At 51.2% G+C, this 21,506-nt stretch overlaps 2 protein-coding genes across 29 annotated transcripts in view; one reads left to right on the top strand and one right to left on the bottom strand.

Annotated features, from left to right (window-relative positions):
• The window catches only part of ATP2B2 (ATPase plasma membrane Ca2+ transporting 2), a 365,851-nt gene that overhangs the window by 129,604 nt on the left and 214,741 nt on the right, over window positions 1–21,506 (bottom strand). The window contains exon 1 of one of the 3 annotated variants that reach the window (XM_045808238.2): window positions 6,139–6,291. The exons of the other annotated variants lie outside the window; for them this stretch is intronic. The gene's annotated coding sequence lies outside the window, so the exon portion shown is untranslated. Of the gene's footprint in view, window positions 1–6,138; window positions 6,292–21,506 lie in introns of those variants that run through there. 3 annotated transcript variants of the gene reach the window in all.
• The window catches only part of LOC123799211 (uncharacterized), a 79,605-nt gene that overhangs the window by 1,143 nt on the left and 56,956 nt on the right, over window positions 1–21,506 (top strand). The window lies entirely within an intron of this gene.

Genomic DNA, 21,506 nt, shown 5'->3' with positions numbered 1-21,506 from the left:
GACTAAAGGATGCCCTGAATCCTCCATATTTTTTGCCCTGAGCCTCCTCTTGCTTGAGCCCTGCCCCATCCCCTCTAGCTTCTCAAGAAGGTTCAAGTCCCATCAGAAAGTTAAAGAGCTCAAAAGCCAAAGTGCTTCCAAGGCCCCAGGAGACCCCAATCCTTGGACCCTGAAGGTATCCACATCAACAGACCCCCCCCCCCAATGGCCTGCAAATGCTGTCCTCCCTCTGCTTTTCTAGCTTTGCCATCTGCTTTCCTCCTTCCAGGTTTGGTGATGGGGCAACTTGTAGGGGCTGGAGCCCTGCTTCCTTCTCCTCCAGGGAGACATGGCCCAGCCCTTTTGTCACCTTATTCTGCCTTTCAAAGGTCCTTCTCCAGCCACTTCTGCTCTTCCTTTCTCTCCTGGGTTTCCTAATGGCTCTGGGGATCTTCCTAAAGAGTAGGGGGATCCCTGGGGGCTGATCCAGGCCTGGATTTTAGGCCTCATGTACAGTCTCTGAGGCATCTGTGTGGGATGTAATCCAAGGGAGTTGGGTTTGGGTTTCAGATGCAGTTAGAAGCTAGGTTCAAGTCTTACACAACTCCGAGTCAAGGGGTCTTTCTCCAGCCCACCTTACTCATTCCCTGCTTCTCTAGATATTTCAGTCCTTGACACCCCACTTTGCAGTGCCCAAACGAGGGCTTCTGCTACCCTGGCCTCCTTGTTACAAGGGACTGACAAGGCCAGAGCTGCTACCTTTCCCTCTCCAGATTCAGACCTGGCATGAAATGGGTGCCAGGTTTGGGGGGCTCTGGTGTGCACATCCCTAGTGGCTGATACCCCATGACATTAGGCCTACACAGAGCTGGTCCCTGGGCACCCTGTCTTGTACTATAGGGCTACCCCAGGAAGACTATACTCAGAGCAGAGACCACAAAGGGGCACCATTATTTGCAAAGCTTGACAGAAAAGTGAGAAGAGGCTCTGATTCCCTGAGCTTACTTGAATCCAGAGACCAGAAGGGACTTCAGAAGTCAAAATCCCTGATGCCCAAGCCCCTTTATAATACCTGTGTTACATCCTGCCTGTGCTTGCATGTCTCTCTTGACAGGGGGCTCACTCCCTCATTCCACGATAATCTGTGCCAATGTTGGTGGTTACAAAGTTTTTTAGGTTGACCTGAAATATTCTTCTTGCCAACTATTTTTAGTTTTATAGTTAATGGGCATTTTCTGACTCATGCAGAATAACCCTACTCTCTCTTCTTTACTGGAAGTTCATGACCATGAGTGCATAGATACGTGTGTGTGTGTGTGTGTATGTATGGCTGTGCAATCAGGCATACATGTACATATGTGTGTCTGTATGTGTCAGAGCAGGGTAGAGCACACATGTGGCTGCATATGGAATGTGTATAAGCCTGCTTGAGCATATCTGAGCAGCGGATGTGTTGAGCTGTGCAAAAAGTGTATGTGTTTCAGAAATAAGACTCTAGACCGTGTGTGGGGGGGGGTTGTGAAGCCATGGGTCATGGCAAAAAGTTTTATTACTTTCTTGAGACTGTCTTAGTCTCCCAGTTTGGGAGGTGGGTGGGTAGTAAGAGAGGGTATCCACAGAGGCTCCAGAACAGAATAGAAAGCCAACCTGTCACTGTCTCTGGGGCTGTCTACAGAGTGGCCCTGAAATTTGAACCCCCAAATCGTGCCACAGATGACTTCAGCTCTCCGGGAACTCTGCCATTAGGGTTCACCCTGAACAAAATGATGGTGATGACAAAATGGCATTTTAAAAGAGTTTTCATAAAATGCTTTTCAGTTTGAAGTTCATAAAAAACCCATTAATTATTTCCATTTCCCAAGTAGGAAACTAAGGTTACAGAGACTCAGGGGCCTGTGGCAGGTCCTACACAGAATGACATCTCTAGAGGACAATCTGTGGGCTCAGGATCCTGAAAGAACATGTAACTCCAGGGCTGGTCACCACCAGCCATGGGTGGATAGGTCTTGGGGAAGCCTGGCTAGGAGGTCTGCCATTATCTGCCCTGCTCAACTGTCTTCCTTCTTTGGGTCTTGGTTTCTCCATCTGTAAAATGAGGAGGTCAGATTAGATGGCTTCTAAGAGACCTTCACGTGATAAGTCCTGGACCCTGGATCAGACCCGGGGAAGAGGGCCTCTCTGGCTCCTAACACCCCCAACCCTGATGGGCATGGGTTTGCCCTTGGATCGGCCAGAGTCACCTTCTGGGCACTGAGACATCTATGGGGGAAAATTTCTTGTTTTAATAATAAAAAAGCAACTCAGAGCTTCCTTGTGGACCACCAGCCATGCCTTAGCACAGGGTGTTCCCTCCCTTCTTGCTTCTCTGCCTGGTGGGCTCCTATTCACCCTGCAGGGCCTAGCTCAGAGGGCTCCTCCTCGATGAATCCTATGCTGGCCCCACTCTCCAGACAGAGTCAACTGACCCCTCCATGAGGCTTGACTGTTCATGCCCTAGAGGGCAGGGGACTGTGCCATCCATCTTCAGGTCCTCAGTGTACCTGACAAACACAGTTGGTATTTAGCAGAAGTTTGTTGAGTGGTTCTGGGAACCTATAGTGTGACCTCAGGAACTGAGAGAGAATAAGGTTGCCTGGGTCATGGACTTATCTACTTCAACAAATGCTTGCGTTTGAATACAAAGGCAGAGAGCATGCATTGAGTACCTACTGTGTACTCAGCACTGGCCTCCAGGAAGGATGGAAGCTGTGACTGAACTAGGAAACAAGATAACATTTCCAGCAGGGATGTGGCCACAGTTGTAACTGCAAGTGAGCAGTAATAGTAATAAAAATAATCATAAAAGCAGTTAAGTTTTATTACTACCAAGTGTTACTCCTTACATTCAGATTTTCCACCCATGATCTTGCTCATACCCAAAACAGCCTCTCAGGTAGATGCTCTTATTTTCTTTATTTTACAGATGTGGAAACTGAGGTTTGCAAGGTGGGGTGACTGCCCAAAGTCTCATCAAGGTCAGAGTCCCAAGGCTGTGCTCTTAAATGTCAGCACTCAACAGATTTCTAGACCCAGACCAGCATAAATAGAGCTGCCCTGTGGTGTGGACACCAGAGGAGTGGAATGTAGTGTTCTGGGGGAACTGAGAAAGCCACTGTGGTCCTCCTATCCAAGGTGGAGATATAGTGACAGGCATCCAGCAGGGCCGGGGGCTGGGGGATGGAAAGAGGTTCCCAGGATTTTGCCATCTTTAGAATCCACTAAGGAAACCGCCAGTGGGATTCTTCTCCCCTACACTGCTGACAGGTGTGAGGCGGGGGCTTTGGCTGACCTGGCAGGCTGGGTGTGAGGGGTGGGAAGCAGATCGCAGCCCCTTCCTGTGTGTGGAAGAAGTCAAGAGTGAAATCCTGGAGCCGTCAGCCTGGCCGCATCACCTGCTGTTAGAAATGGCCCCCAGGCCAGAGGGCTGGCGGCTACCCAACATGGTTTTGCTGATGAGTGGTAGGCCCAGGGAATCAGCCCAGCCCTTTTCTCTGGGTAGCTCGGCTATGCTATTGTAACTAAGGATGGTTATTAGAAGGTGTTTTTCACAGTTTGGCCCTTTTTGTCTCGCCTGTGACCCTGGGGCAGAGGGAGCAGAGTGCCCATTTTATGTTATTTATTTTTTTAAAGAGGGAGTGGGGGGAGGGGCAGAGGGAGGGGGAGAAGGAGAGAGAATCTCAAGCAGACTCCCTGCTGAGTGCAGAGTCTGATATGGGGCTCAGTCTCACAACCCTGAGATCACGACCTGAGCCAAAATCAAGAATCAGACGCTTAGCCGACTGAGCCACCCAGCTGCCCCAGGGAGCCTGTTTTAAAGACAAGGAGATTGAGGCGATAGTGAGGCAGGTGGAGCGCCTAGGGTGCACAATGCAAGGAGGTGCTGACTCTCAGGTTCCTATAAATGCCGAATCCCCACCCCGCCGCCAGTTGTCTGCCCTGCGATTTAAGTCCACCGTGATTACCCCTACGCCTGCCTTCCTCAGCCCCACCCCAAACATGGGGCAGAGACTGAAAAGTTACAATGAGATTCCAAACCCATTCTGGTAACTTTGTGGATGAAACAGCCACAATAGATCCTAAGGAATACCTGGAATTGTAAAAGATATTTAAAGTCAATGTCTCTACTCTCAGCGCCCCGAGCAGCAAAGGATTCCAAGGGAAACAGTTCATTTCTCACCGCCGCTCATTTGGCCAACTTTTGCTGAGGGTCTGCTACATGCCAGGTCCTGTGAGATGCTATATGGTTAGAGTGGAACCAGACCCTGCCCTGTTCTCAAAAAGTTTTGCCTCATTCCCTCCCCATGTGGTACAGTGCCTATGCTTTATAACAATTTAATAAAAACAATCATGATCAGCTAACATTTACGGAGCATTTTCTATGGCACATTTGTGTATGTCATCTCACTGGATCCACACAATTCCATGAAGCACGTATACTTGTGACCCCCATTTTGCAGAAAAGAAAACTGAGGCAGAGAGGTGACGTTGCCCGAGGTCACTCAAGCAGGACACAGTAGAGCTGGATGAATGCTCAGTAAAATACTTGTTGGGTGAATGAATGAAAACGGGAGAGGGCAAACAGGTTATCATCCAAGTAAACATGAGGGTGATAGAGTTCAGTAAGCGTGGCCATGAAAGAGCCCCAGGAGCTCCAGGAGATAAGGCTTCCCGGAGATAGTGCTAAGAGAGGGTCAAGAATTCTTCATGCTTTTGGGCAAACTTAGGCTGCAGGCTTCCAGGAAGAGGGTGACAGTGACAGCTGCCCATATCAGTTAGCAGCGCGAGAAGGCTCCGATTTCTCTGTCTCTGAGCCTGACCACGTGTCCCACCTATAAAAATATCCCAGGCCAATGGCCCCCTTTACTCTGAGAGAGTGGGCTCAGAGACAGACTGGACCTGGGCAGGTAGGAGGGGAAGAGGAAGTCCCCTCTGGGCTGGCCCAGGCAAGGGCCCCTGCCCAGAGCCCTCCCACTCCCTGGCTGCCCAGGGATGGGCCTCTGGCCTTCAGGGAGGGGGCTGAAGCTGGACACCCTGACACCCAAGCCTCTTGAGCTGGCACCTTGGTTGCCAGGCAACTATGCAGCTCAAGTTTCGGGCATCAAGGACAGGGCCCGGGTGAGGGTGTCAGTAAATAATAATAGATACAGCCCAGCCCAGTGGGTCTGCTTGAGATATATCAATCTCAGATGCAGGCAGGGCCTGAGTGGTCCTGCTGTCATTTCGGAGATGGGGACACAGACCCGGGAGGGAAGGGGAGTGGCCTGACATGACCAGTGGTAGTGAAGGAGCAAGGGCATCTCTGCCGCGAAGGCTGGAAGAGAAGTAACAGTTCAGAAAGCGATGGCAAGTTTAGCTGCCATGTGCAGGGCACTGGCTTTGCACCCAGCACTGTGCCAATGGCTCCTCACACCAAGGCCCAACTCATCCACAAAACAACACAGTGAGGTGTAGATGCTGACTTTATGCCCATTTTATAGATGGGGAAACTGACACTCAGAGAGATTGTGCAACCTACGTCAGATCATTAGCTGGTGTGACTTGAAGTCTGTAAGATCCACCCTGGACCTGCACTGGCCCCAGGGACACAAAGGGTATAAGTTGAGGACTGAAGGACCTCATAACTGGTAGTCTTTGATCTCTTCAGCAATCTCCTCTTCAGCAAGGGGAGGAGTATTACTGTCTTAAGTAATACTTAAGCTCCTTAAGACAGGAGCTTCCTGTCTTAACAATGAGGATGCTGCACTCGGAGGGTTAAGTGGTGGTCCTCAGGTGACCTAAGCAGTAGGTGGGGAGGTGGGATTTGAACCCACATCTCTCTGGCATTAAGTCCTGGGCTGACCTGCTGCCCAGTTCACTGGCAGAGGCCTGGGGCAGTGCCCCTCTGCCAGGCCTCCCAGGGTCAGACATCTCTGCCCCATGTCCCCCAGCAGGGTGAGAATTCTGAGGGATAGGACCCCACTCCCCAGCCCCTGAGAGAGCCAGCAAGCCCCAGCATAGAGCAGTGACCTTTGATTCTAGGCCACTGGACCTCTTCCTGGGTTGCCCGCACCCCCACCTCTCGCAACCTGAGCCTGCTGGGGACATGCAGGTTACCATGGCGACAGCACATCAGATACTGACCTGGGGACCCGCTGGCAGCACAGGGGAGGGGCAGGACTTGCCTCAGAGGGATTGCTGGAGGGGTGGAGGACAGGGGGCCTGGGGTGCCCTGCAGCGGCCGTGGTTGCTCTGTGGGTCAGGCCAGGCACAAGCTGCTATTTATAATTCTGCTGAATGGGCCCAGTGACCCGACCTGCTGTCTGACTGCCCGAGGAGCCCAGCAGCTGCACAGAGGGGAGGAAACTGCTCAGGGACTTCCTCCTGGCCCCCAGCTCTGACACGGGGGTGAGGGAAGGTGGGGGTGGGGTGGGGGTAAGGACAGGACCCTTCCCTCTCTCCCACAATCTGCATTAGTCTCAGCATCCACCCTTCTGGCCAATCCTGCCCTCATCCCTGTGTTCTGGGCCAGGCTGGGCCAGTATGTATATGTTGGGTGGGGGGCTGGTGGTGCTGAAGCCTGGGCTTTGGTCTTACGGGGGCAGAGAGAGGCTGTTCTGGGGTGCCTCGCATGGAAGGGAGAGGGGAGAGGGGGGAGGGAAAGAGAAAGGGGAGAAGGAGAAGCTGTAAGACAGAGGGAACTTGAGAGCCAGCGGTGGGAGGGAGAAGGGGAGGAAAGGAGGTGGAGGAGGGAAAGAGAGAAGAGGGGGAGGAAGGTAGATAGAAAAAGGGAAGAGAAGAGGGATGGAGAGAGGGAGAGGGAAGGAATGAGGGAGAGGGATAGAGGGATAAAGAGCTAGAGGAACTGGAAGAAAGGCATGGAGACTGAAACAGCCACACAGGCAGAGGAAGAGGGAGGGACAGAGTTCTTTGGCCCGGGAGGTCAAGCCACTGGTCCAGAAGCCAAAATGCAAACATGACTTGGTCACAGGGCAGCTCAGGGGCCTGTGAGCAGGAGGAGAGAAGGGGGTATGCCGGGTGCCTGTGCTGGCCACCCAGCCCCCTTGGCCAGGGCCAGCACTCTGGTCCCAGCCTCCTGCCTTCAGCCGCTCTTGCCACCTGGGGGCACAGGGCAGGGCAAGGACTGCTCCAAGGTCACCGGAACCTGGCCAGGAAAGGCACAGTGGCAGCTCCTGGGGCTTGCTGGGCTGTCCGCCCTCAGATGCGGGTTATTTTGGGAGCTGAGCAGCCAGAACACACCTCCCTCCTCTCTTGTTCCTGGGCCAGTGGCTGCTGACTCAAAATATTCTCTCAAGGAAACTATCTCCCCCAAAACCAATGTCACTTCTTCTAAGAGGCCTTCCCTGACTTTCCCCAGACTTAATGCTCTGCTCACACAGGGCCTGGCTTAGACCTTCAGCTCAGTACTTGTCCTAGGGAACCATGGGCAGAGCTATGTACCCATCTCCCCTATTAGACTGTGAGCTTCAGGACCAGGAGGGCTATTTCCCTGGTACCACGTGTGATGTCTGCCCCTCACAGTCTTATTAAGTAGCTTGAACAACCCTGAAGTGGCAGTATCGGCCACTGTTTATTGAGCACTGCCGAGGTCCTGAGAACTCTCCATGCATTGTCTCCTTCTTTAACATCTCAGTACCCCTGTGTGTAGGCTTTGTTAGCTGGCCCCATTTTACAAAGGACGACACCGAGGCTCAGACGGGCTATGTGGTTTGCCCAAGGTCTCAGTTGGGGAGCTGTTGAAGCAAGACCTGACCCAAGGCAGTCTGATTCCAGAACCCAATCCCATGACTACTAGACATACGGTCTCCCCAGCTCTAATGATCGCTTCCACTTCTCTGACTCTGTTTTAGAACTCTCTGTGGCTCCCCAGGGCCTCTCAGATGAAATCCAAACATCCTGCCTGGTGCTCTGTTTGCCTTTATGTGCCCTTCTGCTGGCCGGGCAGGTCTCATTCTCCCTCCCATGATCTCCTGCTTCTAGGGCCCCTTCTGCTGTTCCTGGGTTTATCCGTTCCACGACTATTTAGTGAGCACTTATTGTGTGCCAGGCGCACTGTGCTTGCTCTACTGGGAAAGATGGACCGTGCAAAGCACTATGAAGAGAATACAGCACTACGACCAGCTGCCTGGGGACCTATTTCGCCAGGTGGATGTGCAGAGAGCTGGGGCCAGTGTGTTTCAGGCAGAAGAAACAGCATGGGCAAAGGCCCGGAGGTGGGAAGGGGCTGGGTGCGCTTTTAATGATCCAAAGAGGGCCAGTGTGGCTGAAGCTTGAGTGAAGGGCAGTGAGCAGAGGCGAGCTCAGAGGTGGGCAGCGGCCAGAGTGTGCAAACCTCGGATTCCATGAGGAAACTGGATTTGACTCTTGGTGCAGAGGGATGTCTCCAAAGAACTTCAGGCGGCAGACTAGCACAGAGTTGTTTGTTTGTTTGTTTACAGATCCATCATCCATTGGAGAATGGCTGTCAGGGTGTGAGAGGGAGAGTGGGAGCAAAGCAGCTCCTGCGTCACCCAAGAGGGTGTGGACAGGGCGGCTGTGGTGTTGAGGAGTTATGGGCGGGTGGGAGTTAGGAAGTAGAACCAAGAGGGTGAGCTGGGGCCCGGGGCTGGGGGGAAGGCGTGGATGATAAAGGCTCTGCCTTCAGCAGCAGGGTGGATGATGGTGGTGCCACTTCCTGGGATGGGAAGTCAGGGAGGGAGCGAGTTTTGGGGGTGGGTGGACATGATCAAGAATCCCGTTTTGGACTTGTTAACTTTGAGATGCTTGTGAGAAATCCAAGCAGAGATGCCAAGTGGCCAGTTGGATGATGAGTTGGAGGTGCAGAAGGGAGCTCTGGCTAAAGATATAAATATGGGAATCAGCAGCTTAAGGATGGTATTTAAAGCCACAGGATAGGGTGAGATCATCGAAAGAGAGAGAGAGAAGTAAGGGAAGGGAAGAGGCTCAGAGTTGAGCCCCCAGCAATTTGGAGGTCAAGCAGAGAGAGAGAATGCAGCCACACTGGCAGGCCTGATTAGGTGGCTTCCTGCTGTTCTCAGGACAGGGTTCAAAATCTGGAGCCTCATGCACAGGCCCTGCCTACGTCTCCAGCCCCTTCCTTTATCCTTCCTTCCAATCACAATAAACCCCTTTGTGAGGCTCCACACCTCCAGGTGTCTGCCCAGGCAGCTGCCCCTGCCCAAAGTGCCCTCCTCTAGGCTACTTCTTTTTTTTTTTTTTTTTTTTTAAGATTTTATTTATTTGACAGAGACAGACAGCCAGTGAGAGAGGGAACACAAGCAGGGGGAATGGGAGAGGAAGAAGCAGGCTCCTAGCAGAGGAGCCTGATGTGGGGCTCGATCCCAGAACGCTGGGATCACGCCCTGAGCCGAAAGGCAGACGCTTAACGACTGCGCCACCCAGGCGCCCCATGGCTACTTCTAACTCTTGCTCTTCCGAAGCTTTCTCTAACCTCCTCGGCAGATTTGCAACACCTGTCTCTGCTTCTGTGGCCTTCTGGACACACCACACTGTCATTGTCTTCCTGGGAGCTTGCTGGGGGAGGCGGCTGGTCGGCCTGTGTGTCCTGGACCCGGCGCGGCTGTGGCCCACAGTGAGCCCTCCTGCACTCAGCGTCTGTCCCCATGTCACCCACTAGTCTGAAGTGCATCATCAGATCTGGGGTGGGCTGAGAACGTAGACTTCATCACTTCTGGTTTGAGCCTGGGCTGCCACTCTGAACAGACTCAGAAAGGGACGTTAACAGAGGGAGGAGGTGTGTGGGCATGAGAATGAGTGGTGGCCGCACTGGGCATTTGCTGGGCCTCCCACTTGCCACTGCAGCAAGGGGAGAAAGAAGTAAAAAGACAAAAGCAGAGAAAAAAGAGCAACCAAGTTCATCTTCCCCCACTCCTGCCCCATGCTCATAACAAGAGACTTCACTGTGTAGGAAATCAAAGAGCTCACTGGGGAGCGGGGGACCTGGCCTGAAGGGGTCATGTCAAAGCTCCTGCATCCTCCCCAATTACTTTTATTCTGTCTTATGCTTGTTGTCACCACTTGCAGGCTCCTGAAGAAAGCCCCTCTGGCTGGGGGGACTGAGGAGGAGCAACTTGTCCATCTATTAAGCACCTACTAGGTGTTAGACTCCCTGCATTTGGTCAAGGGCACAGACTGAGGTTAGGCAGACTTGCATGCTGATGCCAGCTCTGCTACTGGCCACATAGCCTTGGGCAGGCCACTGACTTGCTCTGAGCCTCAAAGTCTTCATCTGTGAGATGGGGCTATTTACACATGAATAGGGAATTGGGGAAGGTGATGTGTGACAGTGCCAATGGAATGCAGAGCATGGTGCCATTTTACAGACAGGGAAACTGAGGCTCAGAGAGGCCCAGATCGTGGTGCTAGGATGGACAGAGCTGATGTCTAAGAGCATTTCTTCCTCTGAAGCCAAAGGCTCTTCCAGTCTGCAACGACCCATGCATACACTCTTTTTTTTTTTTTTTTTTTTTTTAAAGAAAGGGAGGGGGACATGAAAGGCAGAGAGAGAATCTTAAGCAAGTTCCACACCCAGTGCGGAGCACAATGTGGGATTCAATTTTACAACCCTGAGATCATGACCTGAGCTGAAATCCAGAGTCAGACGCTTAGCCGACTGAGCCACTGAGGCACCCCTCCCCCATGCATACACTCTTATTTGTCATTCATATGGCTGATCCTGGGGCCTCGGGTTGGTCTCTGGATATTCAAAGATGATTCAGACAAAAGCTCTACCCTCTGAGGGACAGGGCCTCCCACCGCTGAGTGCTTCATAACCCCTTCTCCCACTCAGAGAAGCTAAGGGTGGGCACTCCTGACTATACAGGAGAAGAAGGGGAGTTTGGGAATTCCAAGCTCAGAGGCCCAGTTACTTCTTTCAGGACAAGGCAGGCAGCTTGGGCTACCCCTCCGAGCCTCGGTTTTTCCACCTGCAAAACGGGCACAATCCTATCTCGCCCAGAAGATAACCAGAGGGCAAAGCAGGAAGGCACTTTGGGTGGCCTCAGTGCTATTACGGAGAGCCCCAACCACTCTGTCTTTAGTTGAGGCCCATGTAAAGGCCCATTGTAGAGATTTGTGTAGATTCACATTTTTCAGCAAAGGAAGCCAGTGTCTTTCACCAGGTGCTCCAGGGAGTCCCTGACCCCATCACTCAATGAAGGCTAAGCATCACTGTCCAGCAGGACCAAGCCAACTTCCTGCTTTCCCGTGAATGCTGAATACAAACAGCACCAAGGTGGTGGAGCAAGGAAATGCAGGGGTCTGGATGGTTAGAGACAGCAAGGTTCAAGGCTGGATCCCCTTGCCTGGAGACCCTCAGTAAAGCAAGGACACTTGAAAATCACCTCTCATGCCATAGCTTTCCTATGGTCCAGTGGCTCCAAATCCTGTAGTGACCCTCCACGCCAGCATGGCTAAGAAGAAAGAACTCAGGTGCCGTGCTCTCCCATGCAAAATGCAAAGCTATTTTTTTTTCCAGACGGCAAGTTCCTGTAACTGTAACTGATCAGCCTCCAGTTGAGAGGAAATTAGATTTCATCTGACTCCCCATTAGTCCTGGGGACAGAAGTGAAGGCGACAGAGCTGGGCAGAGAGCTGTTATCACAGCGCACCCCAAGTCTGGCCAGAGAAACAGACAGATGGTCTAAGTCACACCCCAGTGAGATGCTAACTAGAGCAAGTACCTTGGGAAAACACTCAGGCCTTATCTGCTTGGACATCCACAATGAGACTCATTCCAGAAGTGGCCCAAAGTCACTTAGTCTAGTCTGGTGGGTCATAAGGCAGGTGACCCATCGTGGGCCCCAAAGGCACAGATGTAGCTTGACATATCAGCTGACTGTGGGAGCCTCACGCATGGTCCCTCCATCCCAGGCCTCACCGTGAGCAACAGACACCGCTTCCTACCTGGCCTTTCTACCTGGATGTCCCCACACCTCATACTCAACAGATCCCAAGTTCACCTTGCCAGGTTTTTCTTAAAAATGATGAGTGTTTTTTATATTTTCTCTGAAAAATCATTTCTTCTAGGTGGCAAAGATGTTCTATATTTTCTTCTAGAAGCTTTATAATTGTAGCTTTTATATTCAGATCTATGAGTTGTCTCAATTTAATTTTTTCCATCTATTTTTTAAATTGTCATTAAATCCATGTAACATAAAATTGGCCATTTTAACCATTTTTAAGTGTACAATCCAGTGGCATTAAGCATATTCACACTGTTGTGCAACCATCCCCACCATCCGCCTCTAGAACTCTTCCATCGTCCCAAGCTGAAACTCTGTCCCCATTAAACACGAACTTCCCATTCCCCTCCCCCCGGCTCCTGGCAGCCACCATCCTACTTTCTGTCTCTGTGAATTTGACTCTAGAGACCTCACGTAAGTGGGATCCTACAATATGTATGTGTCCTTTTGTGACTGGCTTATCACACTTTAGCACAACATCTTCAAGGTTTATCCAAGTAATGTGTCAGAATTTCCTTCCTTTTTTAAAGCTGAATAATATTCCATTATAAGTATAGACCACATTTTGTTTATCCATTCATCTGTCGATAGACATCTGAGTTGCTTTCCCCTTTTGGCTACTGGGAATAATGCTGCTACGAACCTGGGTGTACAAGTATCTGTTTGAGTCCCTGTTTTCAGTTCTTTTGGTTATATACCCAGAAGTAGAATTGCTGGATCATATGGTAATTCTATGTTTAATTTTTTGGGGGAACCACCACACAATTTCCCACAGCAGCTGCACCATTTTACATTCCCACCGACAGCACATAAGGATCCCAATTTCTCCATATCCTTGCCAATACTTGTTATTTTCTGCTTTTTGTTTTCTGTAATAGCTATCCTAATGGGTGCAAAGTGGAATTTCATTGTGGTTTTGATTTGCATTTCCCTGATGATTAGTGATGTATATCTTCTTTGGAGAAATGTCTATTCAAGTCCTTGGCCCATTTTTTTGAATTGGATTGTTTGTCTTTTTTTGTTGTTGAATTGTCAGAGTTCTTTATATATTTTGGATATTAATCCCTTATTGGATATATGATCTGCAGGTATTTTCTCCCATTCTATGGGTTTTCTGTTGGTAGTATCTTTCGATGTACAAAAGTTTTCAAGTTCGATGAAGTCCAATTTATCTATTCTTTTCTTTTGTTGCCTGTGTTTTTGTAGTCATATCTAAGAAATCAATGCCAAATCAAATGTCATGAGGTTTTCCCCCTCTGTTTTCTTCTACCTCAATTTGATTTGTGCATGGTGTGAGGTAGGGGTTCTAATTTAACCTGTCTGAAATCTAACCCTTAAGTTTTCCCACCCCATCTCATTTTTCCCTGGGGTTCACTGTCACCTAAAAGGCCTTTTCTTCTAAGTGGACAGCTCAGAAAACAGGTTACCACTGTCACTTTCCTCTCCAATACCCAAGTCCCATTGATTTTGCTCTTTCTACATTCCTTAAAATTGTTCATCTCCCAGTATCTTCACAGCCCCTGCCCTTATTTTTCTCATCTCTTGCCTGGATGATGGTAGTAACTCCCTAACTGGCTTCCCTGCTGCCACTTGGGAGAGCAATTTCAATCATATCACAACCTCCCCCAATCCATCTTGCTCTTAGGATAAAGACAAAACTCCTTTATGTGATCTTCTAAGCCCTAGGTGGCCTGCCTAGGCTCCACCAGCCCCACCCAAAACCCCATTCTCCTTACTGTCTCTGTTCAACCCACACTGCTCACTTTCCCCACTAGGCCTTCATCTGTTCTGTTCTCTCTGGAATGCTAATGCTGTTCCCTCCCCATCATCACCTAGTAAAGTCCTCCTCATCCTCCTACTCTCAACTTCAGCCCACCTCCTCAAGGAGGCCTTCCCTGATTCACTACTCTATACTCTCTGTCATCACATGGTTGCATTTTACATGTATTTGTGTGACTGTTGGATTCATTTAGATACTAGATCACTGAGGGCAGGGCCTGTGTCTGGATTTGTACTGCTAAGGCCTAGCACAGTGTCTAATACATAGTGGGTCATAGCTGGGGAGGGAAAGAAGGAAGGAAGGAAGAATAAAGGGAGGGAAGAAAGGAAGGGAGGAGAGGAGGGATGGTGAGTTCATGCAGTGAAAAGATTGATTTCCTTTGCTATAAAGGTTCTTCCCAAAGTGGGAAGCTATGACATTCAGTGTATGATCTCCAGGGGGCAAGGAAAAAATTTCAAATTTTCTGGAAACGTATTATATGAGAAACACCATGCAGGCCCTTTCTCAGCCTGTTTCCTCATCTGTAAAGTGTTTCCTCATCTGTAAAGTGAATAACAACACTGCCCTGCAGGGTTGTCCTATTAGAAGGGATGATGTGTGTGAAAGTGCTGAGTCCCATGCTCCATAGATGACCTTGAGCCAAGCCATGCTCCCCAATACAACCAGACTCTCCTGGGTTCTCTGTGCCTCAGCCTTCTCTTCACTAGCTGCCAGATCTGGGCATGGACATGTTGCTAGAATGGTACATGGATACCCAAGTACCTTCTGAAGCATGCCGTCTTTGAGAACTGCCCCAGGTACATGCCCTAGGAGGCTTAAATCAGCTACACCTGCATCTGGCCATACCTGAAACCTGGGCAGGACAGAACCTCAGAAAAATGTTCATGGCCCATCTACTTGGACATCTAAAAGTAGACCCATTCTAGAAGTGGCCCAAGACTTAGCCCAGCCTGGTGGGTCAGAAGGTGGATAACCCCAATGTAGGTCTACTGTCTCTGAAAAGTCTAGGCTCTGGGTAATTCTTCCCCTCACATGTGACTTATGCCAATCTTCCTGGTGGGCAGGGGAGACCCTGAGCTACCCTTAGGCACTAGGTGAAGGCCAGAAGAGGTCCCGAGGAACTCTGGGACACAGACTGGGCCTTCATATTTCTTTCAGGGAATCTTGGCCTGCCCTGGGCCCGGGACTGGAGGAAGGGCATGTGCTCATGGATGAGTACAAAGTTCCCTCAATTATGGGTTTCCTGTTCTCTGTTGGGTAGGCTCCCTGCCCTCTCAACCCTCCATTCCTCATAGCTGGGGTCATCTGGACCCTGCCTGCAGACTCTAGGCTCTGGGCCCAAAGGTAGTCTCTAACTGGGAAGGGATTCAAAGATCCCAGGCCTTCATCCTAGGGGGCTTGTGTTATGTTGGTAAAGAGGCCCCAACTATAGGGACTGGCTCTTGCCTTGTCTCTGGCACAGAGCTCCCTCCCATACCTCGGTTCTTTTGGGGCTAAGGCCCTGCCAAGTTCTTACCAGGGTTCCAACCCCCACCTAGACCCCAACTTGCTCCAGGCTTTCTCGTAAGTGGTTCTCAACACCATCCTCTTCTCCGTTTCTATTTCCATCATCAATGCCCACCTGGATGATTGCACCAGCATCCTCATCGACCCTGCTGCTGCCCCATTGCTCCCACAACTCATTCTCCACACAGCAACCACACATATCCCTAAAACAGAAACTGAATCACATCACTTCCCTGCTTAAAACCTCCCAACAGCTTCCAGAACACTCAGAACTAAGTACAACATCCTCACTGAGATCTGTAAGACCAGCTCCAGGTACTCTGGCCCACACTCTCTGCTCCGGCCACATTAGACTTCAGTCTGCTCCAACCTGTCATTCCTGGACCTCAGAACAGAGCATCTCTTTCTGCTGCAGTTACTGATGGGGAGGGGTGCTGTAACCCTCCTGAGAATGAAGGTAACACAGATGCAGGCTGCGCTGAGAAATGGAAAGATCTCATTTGAGCACCAAGATACAAACATACCTGAAGCCAATCTTCCCTGTTCTTTTCCTGTTAAGTTAGATAACGCATCCTTTTTTCTTTTTTAAAAAAGATTTATTTTTGTATTTGTGTGTGTATGTATGTATGTATGTATGTATGTATTAATTACACAGGGCTTGGTCCCATGACTGTGAGATCATGACCTGAGCCAAAACCAAGAGTCAGACCCTCAACCAATTGACTCACTCAGGCGCCCCTGCAACTTTTTTTTCTTAAGCAAACTTGAATTGGCATTTATAGTACTTGCTTCCAATTAATTCAACTGGCCTACCCTCCCTCATCGCACCCCATCCCTTTTTCTCTTCTTTCAGCATGCCAGCTCCCACCTCAGGGCTCTTGTCCATGCTGTTTCCTTGATTGGTGGTGCTCTTTCCCCAGATATCTACATGTCTCATTCTCTAACCTCCTGAGGTCCCTTCTCAAATGTCACCTCCTCAGGAAGGTCTGCCCTGACCACCCCATTAAAAATAACAAGCTTCATCATCCCCTACCACCTCACTGTGCATTATTTTTAGAGTAATACTTTAACCACGCATATTATATATTTACTTATTGTCTGTCTCCCTCCACTAAACTTTAAACTCCATGAAGTCAGGGATTGTATGAGGGTGACCCACTGTCCTGGTTTGCCTAAGAGTGAGGCGTTTTCTGGGATGTGGGACTTTTGGGGCTAAAACCAGGAATGTCCCAGGCAAACCAGGACAAGTTTATCACCCTAGACTGCCTTATTTGTTTACCATAAAATCCCCCTGCCCAGGCCAGTGCTGCCACATGGCAGATGTTCACTATACAGCTGAGTGCGTAAATGAACACAGGCCCTAGCCCAGGAGGTGCCATACATGATTTCTGTTTCATTCCACCCTGACAGCCCACCTAGGAGGTGAGCCCTATGGTTAACCCCACTTTACAGATGGGAGCCTGGCATGTGGGCTCTGCCAGCCGCAGAAGTCAAGCTCTTAACTGGTCCGCAGGGTGCACCTCCCAGTTACACCTGCTCTGCTCATGCCAAGGGACCCTCAGCCCCTGTCAACCAAAAAGCTACAACTGGGCTGAGAGAAGCCCACCTCTCACTTTTCCCCACCCAGGTGGGTCAAAACTGGCTCAAGGGCAGCCTGTTTCTGGCCAGACTGGTGGTGAGGGGAGAGGAAGGGTGGTCAGTTCAGGGGCTGGTGACAAGCTGCACAAAGGCTAGAACCCGGAGTGTGGCAGCCACTTCCCCTGGGCTGTGGAGACCTGGGGCTCCACCAGCTCCAGGTCTCCCTGAGGTCTTGTCAGCCTGCCCTAACTCCTATGACAGAGCTGGAGAAAGCCTGCATTCTGCTCACCTGCAAGGCCTAAATGAAAACACTCTTCCCTCCTCAGTCCAGGGAAAGGCCCCCCTGGGGAAACTGAGGCCCAGAGAGGTGAAGTCGCTTGGCCAAGGTGAAGACGCTCCCAAGGGGATTCCCACAGATTGTTCAGGGCCGTCTCCCAAGCTCACGTGTTCTCTATTTTCCCTCATCTTGCTGGCGAGGGTGATGATGGAGACGACCAAAGTAGCTGCTGTTCATGGAGCCGGCTCTGCATCAGCTCTCGTTTCAAAACACCTCGTGTGGTCAGTGTACTCGTCTCCATCTTACAGATGAGGAAGTTGGACACCACAGGAGTGAAGTGACCGACCAAGATCACGCATACGGCACGGATGGTTCCTAATGGGACCAAACTTACCCTGCCCTCTCTCCTTCCTATCAACCTACCTGCATACCTGCCTAACAACCAACCAGCATTTATTGAGCACCAACAAGGTGCAATGCCCTGCCCGTACTGCCGACACCACCCCGAGCACCGGTGGTAGGAGGAAATCCTGGGCTCCCATGGCAGCCCTGGCTCCTGGCCAGCGGCAGCTGGAAATCCTTTCCTGAGGGACCTCCTGGATTCCACACCAGGATCCCCTGGGTCCCATTAGCAATCCCCTCGGGAGTCTCTCGCTGGGGAATTCTTCTCTGCAAGTTTCATTCTGAAATCACAGCTGCTCTGTCCCCTGCCTGGCCACCAAGGGGCTGTTTTTCATAACAAAGTGGAAGGGGAAAAGGGCCACAGGAGGTTTTAATAATTCCATTGTCGGAAATTTCCATGGAGGTGTTAAAGACCTGCTGGCTGGCCTCCAAATGCTGCCCTGGAAAAACTTCAAAAAGGAATTGCCCCCTGCAGCCCAGAAGGATGCTGGAGCTGCCTACAGAAGGGCTCTGTGGTCCGTGCATCTGCATTAGCCCCTGGCATAGAGCTGGGCACCCAGAGGCCCATGGATAAAGGAAAATGGGGACCCCTTTCTCTTCTGGAGGGAAATGTGAAAGAACAAGGAAGGTCCTCCTTTTGGGGAGGGGGGGAGTCCCAGCCCAGAGTCCATTTCTCTGTGACTTGCTCACTGTGTGACCTTGAGTTGTTCCTAGACTTCTCTAAGCCCAGCTTCTCCCTTGTGAAAGAAGGTAATTGGCAGGATGCTAAGGTCTGAAGCATTAGTGAGGAGTGCTGGCTCTGACTTTGGGTCTCCTGAGTTCCAGGGACTGAAGCCAGAGAGGGTGCAGAGAAATGGAGTTTCTGGTAACTCTGGAGGCCTCCAAAGGGACCAGAGGCTTCCTGGGAGGGAGAAAGTGACCTGAACACCCTTCAGGTCCTGGAAAGTGCTAGCTGGGGGTGGAACAGGCAGAGTCCTCACTGCCCAGCTGCTATCTGCCTCTCCCACGGGCATGTGGTGTCCCCAGATGCCTCTCCATGAGGGAAGGGGGATGGCCTGAGGGACCTGCACACAGGTGAGGGTCCTGGGATGCCCCCGGTGTCTCCCACAGCCATCCCACTGCCACTGGCTCTGGGGGTCTCTCTGGCATTCTGAACTCTTCAACGCCCACCAGTTCTCCTGCCTCGGTTGCTTCCTCTGTCCCAAGGCTGCCTTAGCCCAGGCTCTGTCTTCACTCCTGAGTCAGGCTGGCCCTGCTCTTTCCAGCTCTGATGCTGTCCTGCAGAATGCCCTGCAGGGGCCCCAGGCCCCTCACTTCCCAGCTACAGCAGAACCAGAACTGGGCACCAACCCAGTGCCACACCCCTCCCTTCACCTGACACCTCTCCTTCCAATGCAGGAAAACCCCCTTTACACATCAGAAGCCCACAAGAATACAGCCACACGCAACGGCCCAAGAAGAATCCCCCGCAGACCAGGAAAAGAGGTGGCTGCCTACGTAGACCTGGGTTGGAGCCCCAGCTCCTCATGTTCTGTACAGATTCCTTTGCAGCTCTGTGCCTCAGTTTCCTCAGCCATGAAATGGGGATGAGGCCACGTCCCTTGCACTGTTGTCATGAGGGTACGAGGAGAATGAGGTAGAAGTCCTGGGCACAGAGCAGACCCTGGGTAGGACTGACGTGAGTGGGACCCCCTCTGTGAAAGTGACTGGGTGAGGCTTCTGTTTGAAGGTGGGAGGGGTGAGAGGAAGGAGGCAGGGTGGGGGCAAGAGGTGAGGGAGGATGTCGAAGGCTAGGGAGCCACTGTCATCGCTGACATCATAAAAGCCGCATCCGCTTTTTCAGCTGAGCACTGAGGATGCGCCAGACACTGAGGTAAAGGCTTCTCGTGTCTTCCTCACCGAGGTGCTGCCTGGGAAGGTTTATTACCTTATTTTACAGCTGTTGAAGCTAAGGTTCAGAGGGGTGAGGTCACCCGGCTGATGAGTGACACAGCTAAGGACATTTCCCCCTGAGCTCTACCCTGGGTGAGGGCACAGGAGGGAGCAGGGCAGTGACAAGAAAAACTGGACAAGGAGGGGATGGGGGTGATTACTTTATCTGTATCCAAATTTTCTCCACAGACGAGGGCAGGTGGTGGGGGTAGAGCGGTGTGGGGGAGAACCTTGTCCATCCCTGCCGTTCGCCTCCAGAGAATCACAAAGGCCGGGGCTGAGCACTGGCTGTCCTGGCCTTTTGTGTGGCTTGGCAGGGGCTTTCCTGCTCTGGCTGGCCCTGTGGCCAGGACTCAGCTCCTAGGGCCTGGGAGTCAGGGGGTCACTCTGCGACAGTGCTGTGTGTCAATGGCAGGGGAAGGCTTTTGCAGAAGCTTCTGACAAAATCCTGTGAAATCCATGCTCCTAGTACCCATTCCACAGTGGCCCCAAGTGCACACAGGTCCAGGGCATCACGGAATAAGCCAGTGCATCTGGAACCTACAGCTGAGGGGTGGTGAGTGAGATGAGGGGGACGGTCTGGTCTCAGGGTGTGGAGGCGCTCGGGGCAGGAGCCAGACCTGAGCACCACGTCAGCATTCCGCAACCCTACTTGCACCACATCATTTGCTGGTCCAAGATCCTTCCATGGGTGCCCATTGAGCATGTGCAGGATTTGGTCATACAAAGTGGATTCAAACCCCACTCAGCCCACTTATTAGCTATGCAACTAGTTTCTTGACCTGGAAAATAGGATTTTTACCACCAATTGCCCAGAATTGTGCAGGGATGTAATGAGATGACATTCCCTTTCCACACAGCAGCCAGAGGGGTCTGTGTATGTCTCACCCCTCCTTGAGACCCTTCAATGTCAGGATCAAATCCAAACACCACATGTGACCTACAAAGCCCCACATGATCTGGCCTCTCACCGCTTCTGCCTCATCTACTTCTCTCCTCTTTGCGCCTTGCACCCCAGCCACAGTGGCCTCTGACCTCCGAACAAGCCTCGCTCTTTTCCATTCGGGGCCTTTGCACATGTTGACTCCTTTGCTGGGATCACTCTCCCCCAGATGGGACACAGCCAGGAACTTCTCACCATCCAAACATCATCTCCTCCTCTCCCTGACCACCCTACTCAAGCTGTCCCAGGCAGCCCCTTTGACCCTCCTGTTACATTTTTTCCTCATAACAATCACTATTGCCCAGAATTACATTATTTTATTTATTAGTGAGACCTCCTCTGTCTTACTAATCCACACGGCCTTACATGGTGCCCGGCATGTAGCGAGAGTTCAATAAATACTTGTTAAATGAACAAATAAATATGTAATGAATCTGAAACACAGTGGGCCTTGAATACATGCTGGTCCCTCTTTCCTTACCCATTCCCAGTGCAGATTCCCTCCCTACCACCACCACCCCCAGTGCGTGCGTGCACACACACACACACACACACACACGACCAAACTAAATCCCCAAATGGAACCAAAGACCAAACCCCAAACAAGAAAGCCCTGTGTTAGGAAGGGGATGCTAGGGGTCACTAGGGTTCTAAGACAAGTTGTAAGGCTTTGCCTGGCTTACTTGAGGCTGTAAGCAGTTCAGGTCACTGGAAAGGGCCCAGGGCAATCCCTCACTTCTCAGCATGAAGCTGGTAGGCCACTGAGCCCTGGGAATAACCTGCATTCTGTCTCTGGTTCTGTGGCCTTATGGGGGGTGAAGAACGTGTATTGTGGGCAAGGACGGGTCTGGTTCATTCACACTATGTCCGGTGCCCTCAGCTCAGAGTAAGTGCTCACTGAATGCTTGTTAATGAATAAATGAATGAGGGTTGGGTTGGACAGCAAAAAACCAGAGGGGACTGGCCACTAGTGTCCATGGGCATCACCAGCTTGGGACATGGTGCCAGGTACTGCCCAATGCCACCAACTGAGAGTACCTCCAATAATATATCCTCTGTCATGCCCCTGCTCAAGAACCTGTAATGGCT

Source organism: Ursus americanus, chromosome 14 (genome assembly GCF_024610735.1).
Source record: "Ursus americanus isolate L20-20 chromosome 14, mUrsAme1.1.p, whole genome shotgun sequence".
NCBI lineage: Eukaryota > Metazoa > Chordata > Mammalia > Carnivora > Ursidae > Ursus > Ursus americanus.
The sequence above is the reverse complement of the archived record's forward strand: the minus strand, read 5'-3'. Positions and strand labels throughout refer to the sequence as shown.